At 37.5% G+C, this 7,544-nt stretch overlaps 1 pseudogene; it reads right to left on the bottom strand.

Moving 5' to 3' along the window:
• Positions 1 to 3,799: 3,799 nt before the first annotated feature.
• On the bottom strand, positions 3,800 to 5,383 carry LOC103199565 (annotated as a pseudogene).
• Positions 5,384 to 7,544: the final 2,161 nt, after the last annotated feature.

Here is a 7,544-nt window from a genome sequence, read left to right as displayed (position 1 = left end):
TTCCATAGTGATACTGCCTCGGAAACCCAAGGAGGGGTCGCTATGAGTCGGGTTTGACTCGACGGCACATAACAACAACAACAACATTGTAAATGGTATCGATTTCCTTATTTCTTTTTCAGCAATCTCTTTGCTAGTGTAGAGGAGTCCAACTGATTTTTGGATGTTGATCTTGTATCCTGCCCCTATGCTAAATCTCTCAATTAGTTCCAGTCTTTTTTTTTTTTAAGTGAATAGCTTGGATTTTCTATTTATAGGGTCATATCATCAGCAAATAGGGATAGTGTGACTTCTCCCTTACCAATTTGGATGCCTTTGATTTCCCTTTCTTGCCTTATTGCCCTGGCTGGGACTTCTAATACAATGTTGAATAGAAGTGGTGATAGAGGGCATCCTTGTCTGGTTCCTGTTTGCAAGGGGAATGGTTTCAGTCTCTCTTCATTGAGAATACTGTTGGCTGTTGGTTTTGCATACATGCCCTTTATTATATTGAGTAATGTCCCTTCCATTCCTATTTTATTGAGAGTTTTTGTCAGGAATGTGTGTTGGATTTTATCAAGTGCCTTTTCTACATCAATTGATTTGATCATGTGGTTCTTTTCCTTTGTTTTATTTATGTGATGGATGACATTGATTGTTTTTCTAATGTTGAACCATCCTTGCATACCTCATATGAACCCCACTTGGTCATAATGAATGATTTTCTTGATATGTTGTTGGAGTCTATTGGCTAGAATTTTGTTGAAGATTTTTCCATCTGTATTCATGAGGGATATTGGTCTCTAGTTTTCCTTTAGAGTGATGTGTTTTCCTGGTTTTGGTATCAAGGTTATGCTTGCTTCATAAAATGAATTTGGAAGGAGTCCATTCTTTTCTATGTTCTTTAATAGTTTGGGTAGGCTTGGTGTCAGTTCTTCCCTGAACATTTGGTAGAATTTGCTGGTGCAATCGTCTGGGCCAGGAGTTTTTTTTGTTGGCAACGTTTTTATGACCTGTTCAATTTCATCTTTTGTTATGGGTCTGTTCAACTTTTCATCTCAGTCTGTGTTAATTTAGGTGAGTAGTATGTTCCTAGAAATCTGTCCATTTCTTCTAAATTTTCAAATTTGTTGGAGTACAGTTCTTCATAGTATCCTGATATTTTATTTCAGTTGATTCTATTGTAATGTTGCCCAATTTGTTTATTTGTGTTATTTGTATTCTCTTCCTCTTTTCCTTTGTTAAATTTGCCAGTGGTTTGTCGATTTTAAGTTTTTCAAAAACCCAACTTCTTGTCTTGTTGATTTATTCTATTTTCTTTCTAGTTTTTGTTTCATTGATTTCTGCTCGAATCTTTATTATTATTACTTTTGTCTGGTGACTGTATGCTTTTTTTGCTGTTCTTTTTCTAATTGTTGAAAATGTTGGTTTTACATGTTCATTTTGGCTCTTTCTTCTTTTTTGATGCATGCATTTATTGCTATAAATTGACCTCAGATCACTGGCTTTGCTGTGTCCTAAATATTTTGGTATGTTATATTTTCATTCTCATTTGATTAAAGACATTTTTTAATTTAATTTTTTATTTCTTCTATTACTCAGTCATTTTTAAGGAGGGTATTGTTCAGTTTCCATGTGTTAACTCTTTTTCCATTGCACTTCCTGTTGTTGATTTCTAATTTGATAGCAATGTGATCTGAGAAGATGCTTTGCAGTATTTCAGTGTTTTTAAATTTATTAAGGCTTGCTTTATAGCCTAACATATGGGTAATCATGGAGAATGTTCCATGTGCACTGGAAAAGAATGTGTATTGTGCTGTTGTTGGGTGAAGTGCTCTGTAGATGTCTATAAAGTTGGTGGATGGTATTGTTTAGTTTTTTTTGCATCTTTGTTGCGTTTCTTTCCAGTTGTTTTATTTTTGATTGAAAGTGGTGTATTAAAGTCTCTACTATGACTGTGGAGCCATCTACTGGTCTTTTCAATTCTGTTAAAGTCTAATTTATGTATTTTGAAGCTCTTTCATTGGGTCCATAGATATTTATTATGGTTATATCTTCATTTGATTGATCCTTTAATCATTATATAATGTCCTTCCTTGTCTCTTATGGTGGTTTTTGTCTTAAATTAAATTTTATCAGAAATTCATATTGTACTCCTGTTCTTTTTTGGTTGACTTTTGCTTGATATCTTTTTCCAATGTTTGCTTGTTAGTCTATTTTTGTCTTTCCCTCCAAGGCGTGTCTCTTGTAGACAGCATATTGATGAGTTCTGTTTTCTTATCGTCTGCAAATCTCTGTTTCTTTAGTGGTGCATTTAATCCATTAACATTCCCTGTAATTATTGACAAGTATGAACTTTTGGCTGTCATATAGTTATGTGTTTTTTCAAGGTGTTCCTTGTTTCTTTGTTCCATATAATTTTCCGTATTGAGCGTTTTGTTTATAAATTGTGTTATCATTTCCGTTGCTGATTTTTTAATATTTGCTAAATATTTGTGCTTGTCCTCTTTTTTTATTGTGCTGTGAAGGTTTATCATTATTTTTTGAGGTTACCCTGTGATTTTTAATTTTCTCCCTGAATTTAGAACAGGTCATTCTACCTTGAAATTGTCTTGACTTCCTCACCATTTAGAAGTTCTATAACTACACTATTTTTTTTCCCTCTTTTTGGTTTGTAGTTGTCCTCATTTGCCAATTGATGTCTCTGGTTCCTTGTTCACAATCTTGTAAGCTTATTTTACTTTGGATACTTCCATAACTGGGTTGGTTTCTGGGTTATGTCATCATGTGTATTAATGATCAGTTGTTGTTTGCTATTATTTGTTCTCTATCCAAAGGACTTCCTTTAGTGTCTCTTGTAAGGTTGGTGTGGTTTTAACAAATTCCCTTAATTTCTGCTTAGCTGGAAATCTAATTTCTCACCATTGTATTTGAGGGAAAATTTTGCTGGGTATATAATTTTTTTTTGGGGGGGGGCCTTTTTAAGAGATTTTATTTGAGTGGTTCTTACAAAGATTGTTGGAATATGAAAGTCATTGTTCTGATAGAAATATCAAGTTTTCTTTTCAAACACATTGAACTAACCCAAAAAAAATGTATTTCAGAGCTCACAGAGCTTAAAAAGAGCAAAGGTTATATGCAACCTGAAAAAGCCTATTTGTGCGTTTCCTATTTCCTGCTCAGACTGCTTTGCTTACCAGACTGAACATTTGAGGAAATGCAGGGATCATTTTGTTTGGAATCTTTGACATACCAGAACATAGTATATTTACAAAAAACTTTTACAAATATATTAATTGAAAAGTTACCATCGATAAATATGATTTTGAAATCTCCCATTCTTGCCTGTTGATCAGAATGCAAGATGAGATGTTAAACAGCCCTTTAGTTGTCTTCCAAATTCCAGAAACCTTATCTGCTAAACCATTAGCCAAATATCAACATTAGTGAAATGTAACTTCTGTGTAAAAAGTTAGGCTTTTGAAACATTAAAAACATCATTATATTCCTGTCTGCCTTTTTATGGAAAGCACATTTGTTCCCCTACAGTTATTCCTATAGATAATTCATGTAATTTTTTTAAATGTACATTTAAAAGGCAGAATAAGATAACAGCTTTGTATATAGTGGTATTTACTAGTTAGGGAGAATGAACATACTGCATTCCTGTTAAGATTTTTATTTTTTCAAGGTAACAGGAATTGTATACAAATGACGGTAGACCCTTGCCCCTTTATTTTTATCTAAATAAAAGATAACCCAAGATGAATTCTGAAGAAAGAAAAAAAGCTATGTACAGAAGGGACTGTATTTTCCTTCATCATCTGCTTGGAACCAGTAGTTATGTTGCTATCATAGAATCAGGAAGGAGGTTGTGATAAGTTGGAAGAGGTACATATGCTCTGTTATCATTTTACCACCAAACTATCTACCATGCAATGCATTGACAGCAGCAATAGCTGTAGCAATTGATGGGCACTGCACATACACATTGCCCTGTGCTGAATTTTTTGTCAACATAAATATGAATAACTCCTTTTGTGTTTATTACATTCTTCAGTCATATCATCCTTAATCTCTGTATCCTATCCATCTTCTTCTGTTTGAGGGTTAAACATGTTAGAGAGTTGGAAACACTGTGTTGGAAGTGGTTGAACAGAGGCAACTATGGCTAAAGGTGAAGCTTCAGTCTGCTGAAAATTCTTGTTTGCAAATTTATAACAAAAGATAGTTCTGCCACAGCACCAAAGGCCAAAGAGCCACTCATTTGTAGAGCCTGCTGAGCTGCTGTCAGAATCTGCAAACCTGTACCCTCTGCAAGTTTTGCCATCAGTTGGAGACAACAGTTGTTCCCAAGTCAATTCCAGTTCTTTCCAGTTCATGACTGTCTAAAAATGAACTAGCACTGGAAGCATCAGGGCATTCAGTAATATGACCAACTTTCTTTGGCCTTCCATCTAGTTCAAATCCAGTAAGTTGTTCCAATGCCTTTTTGACACATTCAGAATCTGAAAATGTAATAAATCCATATTCCTTGGATCAACCTGTTTCACTATCCATCATGAGTAGATGCTTTCAGTTCTTCCAGAAGGCTCAAAGATCCCCCTAAGCATAGCTTCAGTTATATTAAAGTATAAGGAGCCTACATAAAGCCTCACAGGCCTGGCGCTTTCCTTCTGTAGATTGTTTGCCATTGCTGCAGCTCTGTTTTTTTCTGCCTGTGATGCTTGTACTGTGATTGACACTCTTAAGACACGCTGGTCAGTTAATCCTACAGTAGAGGCACTGAATTAAGATCCAGCAACTCCACATTAGCAATTCCTTTGGAACATCTTGAATTTCTATCAGAAATCATCCTCACATCACAAACCTTTCTTACTGTAGAGAAAAACTTTTTCAAATCCCATGGCCAAATTCTCGCTGTCAGCTGCAGGAAGAAAACTATCATTGCATCTCTTTTCTCAGGAGTTAAATTATCAATAGGTTCCCTCACAGAGCTCTTGTCTTTTCTGAATGGACTTTAGCTTCAGAACCGGCATCAGCTTAATTTGATGCTATGAGGCAACTCAGTCTTGCCTTGGATGGCACTGTTACATTTTGGTCTGGAGTAAGGACTTCTGTAGCAGCCTCTGAATCTGCGATCTCTACTTCTTGAATGACTCCATCTCCTTTCATTGCTTCTACTTTGCTTCCTTTCACAGCTTTTACTCTTTTTTCTTTTTCTGTCTCTACTTTGTTTCCGTTCCTTACTTTTGCTTCTCTTTCATTCATGACTATGACTTCTGCTCTTGCTCGTTTTCCTCTTTTTACTACGTTCTTCATGGCCATTAGCACTGCTCAATTTGTTCTCATCCTTCTTAAAAGGAGCCTCAAGCATTGCTTCAATGTCAGTATTGTGTGCCATTTTCTCCAAATGCCTGTGCAGGCTTTTAGGCACCTGGGAAGATCATATTCGGTGAGGATTGTCTTCTGCTGCTGCCACTGCTGCTGCTGCTGCTGCTGCTGTGTTGCTACCCTCAACCCACTAGGCCCAGGCCATGGTACTGCCCAGCCTGAATTTTGGGCTCCAAGGGTGGCTATGCCCAAGCAGATCTTTAAAAAAATGGGATTAGGTGAGCCCACATGCTAGAGCAGGGTAGTGGCTTTGGCAACTCAGGATCCACCCCTGCGAAGTGTCGGCAAGTCCCTGAAATGGCAGTTGCTGCTTTCCCCTTGGTATATAATTCTTGGTTGGAAATTTTTTTCTTTCAGGGTTTTATATATATCATCCCATTGCCTTCTCGCCTGCATGATTTCTGCTGAGAAATCAAAGCTTCCTCTTATTCGTTGCCCTTTGTAGGTAACTCTTCATTTTCCCTATGCTGCTTGGAAAGTTGGAAGTTGTCAAAAATGAAATGGAACGCATAAAGATTGATATCCTAGGCATTAGTGAGCTGAAATGGACTGGTTTGGGCCACTTTGAATCAGACAACCATATGATCTACTATGCCGGGAATGACAGTTTGAAGAGGAATGGCGTGGCATTCATCATCACAAAGGATGTTTCAAGATCTGTCCTGAAGTACAATGCTGTCAGTGATAGGATAATATCCATATGCCTACAAGGAAGACCCATTAATATGACTATTACTCAAATTTATGCCCCAACTGCCAATGCCAAAGATGAGGAAATTGGAGATTTTTATCAACTTCTGCAGTCTGAAATTGACCAAACATGCAATCAGAATGTGTTAATTATCACTGGTGACTGGAATGCAAAAGTTGGAAACAAAGAAGAATCACTGGTAGTTGGAAAATTTGGCCTTGGTGACAGAAATAATGCTGGAACTCACATGGTAGAATTTTGCAAGACCAACGACTTGTTCATTGCAAACACCTTTTTCAAACAACACAAACGGAGGCTGTACACGTGGACTTCACCAGATGGAACACACAGGAATCAGATTGCCTACATCTGTGGCAAGAGGCGGTGGAAAAGCTCAATCTCTTCAGCCAAAACCAGGCCAGGAGCTGATTGTGGAACAGACCATCAACTGCTCATATGCAAGTTCAACTTGAAGTTAAAGACAATTAAAACAAGTCCAAGAGAGCCAAAATATGATCTTGAATATATCCCTTCTGAATTTAGAGATCATCTAAAGAATAGATTTGGTGCATTGAACACCAATGACCGAAAACCGGAAGAATTGTGGGAGGTTATCAAGAACATTATCTATGAAGAAAGCAAGAGATCACTAAAAAGACAAGAAGAGAAGACCAAAGTGGATGACAGAAGAGACTCTGAAACTTGCCCTTGAGTGGAGTGTAGCTAAAGCAAATGGAAGAAATGACAAGATAAAAGAGCTGAACAGAAGATTTCAAAGAACAGCTCGAGCAGACAAAACCAATTACTGTAATGAAATGTGCAAAGACCTGGAGTTTGAAAACCCAAAGGGAAGAACACACTCGGCATTTCTCAAGCTGAAAGAATTGAAGAAAAAATGTAAGCCTTGAGTTGCAATGTTGAGAGATTCTATGGTCAAAATATTGAATGATGCAGGAAACATCAAGAGAAGATGGCAGGAATACACAGAGTCACTGTACCGAAAAAAACTGGTCAATCTTCATCCATTTCAGGAAGTGGCATATGATCCAGAACCAATGGTACTGAAGGAGGAAGTCAAAGCTGCAATGAAAGAACTGGTGAAGAACAAGGCTCCGGGAATTGATGGAATACCCATTGAGATATTTCAACAAATGGATGCCCTATTGGAGGCACTCACTCTGTTATGCCAAGAGATTTGGAAAACAGCTACCTGGCCAACTGACTGGAAGAGATCCATATTTGTACCCATTCCAAAGAAAGGTGATCCCACAGAATAGTAGTGTCCAACTCATAGTGACCCTGTGCACAGCAGAATGAAACACCACCCGGTCCTGCACCAGCTCCATGATCCTTGCTATACTTGAGCCCATAGTTGCAACCAGTGTGTCAATCTGTCTTGTGGAGAGCCTTCCCCCCTTTCATCGATCCTCCACCTTACCAGGCATGACATTCTTCTCCAGGGAATGGTCCCTTCTGATAA

This window comes from Orycteropus afer, unplaced genomic scaffold (assembly GCF_000298275.1).
Source record: "Orycteropus afer afer isolate SDZICR_OR568_19922 unplaced genomic scaffold, OryAfe1.0 scaffold00114, whole genome shotgun sequence".
In the NCBI taxonomy this organism is placed as follows: domain Eukaryota; kingdom Metazoa; phylum Chordata; class Mammalia; order Tubulidentata; family Orycteropodidae; genus Orycteropus; species Orycteropus afer.
The sequence above is the reverse complement of the archived record's forward strand: the minus strand, read 5'-3'. Positions and strand labels throughout refer to the sequence as shown.